This window comes from Mandrillus leucophaeus, unplaced genomic scaffold (genome assembly GCF_000951045.1).
Source record: "Mandrillus leucophaeus isolate KB7577 unplaced genomic scaffold, Mleu.le_1.0 Scaffold418, whole genome shotgun sequence".
Taxonomy (NCBI): Eukaryota; Metazoa; Chordata; class Mammalia; order Primates; family Cercopithecidae; genus Mandrillus; species Mandrillus leucophaeus.
In genome coordinates this window covers 745425-746763 of record NW_012104454.1, presented here as the reverse complement: position 1 = coordinate 746763, position 1339 = coordinate 745425, and positions in this window count along the sequence as shown.

Below are 1339 nucleotides of genomic sequence, written 5' to 3'. Positions count from 1 at the left end.
ATTGCTTGAGTTCAGGAGGTCAAGGATTCAGTAAGCCATGATCATGCCAGTCTGCATTCCAGCCTGGGTGACAGAGTGAGACCCTATCTCAAAAAAAAAAAAAAAGAAAAAAACAAAAGTTAAAAATATTTGAATCTATAAAGTAAAAAGTTATCATGAGCTAAGGTTAATTTATTATTAAAGAAATAAATTTAAAAAACATTTTTTTTGTTTCCAATAGGGTTAGACAAAAAAAAAAATGCTTTTAAATACATTTAGTGTAGCCCAAGTGTAGTGTTTATAAAGTCTACAGTAGTGTTAACACTCTAGGCCTTCATATTCATACACCACTTACTCACTGACTCATACAAAACAACTTCCAGCACTGCAAGCTCCATTCATGGTAAGTGCCTTGTACAGGTATACGTTATTTTTTTTCTTTTTCTTTTTTAGACCCTGTCTCACTCAGGCTAGAGTGTAGTGGTACCATCTCGGCTCACTGCAGTGTCGACCTCCTGGGCTCTGGTGATCCTGCCACCTCAGTCCCCCAAGTAGCTGGGACTACAGGGGTGTTCAGGAGTGCACCACCATGCCCAGTTAATTTTTCTTAAGACGGGGTTTCGCCATGTTGCCCAGGATGGTCTCAAACTCCTGGGTTCAAACAATCTGCCCACCTCGGCCTCCCAAAATGCTGAGATTACAGGTGTAAGCCACAGCACCCTGCAGGTGTGCCATTTTTAATCTTTTATATTATATTGTTATTATGTCTTTTCTATGTTTAGATACACTTAGATACACAAATACCACTGTGTTACAATTGCCTACAGTATTAGGTACAGTAACATGCTGTACAGGTTTGTAGCCCAGGAGCAACAGGCTATACCATACAGCCAAGTGTGTAGTAGGCCATGCCATCTAGGTTTGTGTAAGTACACTCTATGATGTTCACACAACAACAAAATTGCCTAACGACACATTTCTCAGACTGTATCCTCGTCATTAAACAAAGCATGACTGTACTTTTTTATGGCAGCCCAAGCTGACTATCAGAGGAGTCAAAGATGGTACCCAGGTGTTTGGCCTGAGCCACTGGTAGAATGGTGGTACCGTGTGCCAAGCTGGGGAGCACTGAGAGAAGAGCAGGTCTGGGAGCCATCGGGTGTTCCATCTGAGATGTCAGGAGGCATCAGATACATGAGCCCAGAGTTCAGGAAAGAGGTCCAGGGTAGGGACAGAAATGTGGGCGTCGTCAAAGCCTAGCACCGTGGCTCAAGCCTGTAATCCCAGCACTTTGGGAGGCCGAGGTGGGTGGATCACCTGAGGTCAGGAGTTCAAGACCAGCCTGGCCAACATGGTGAAA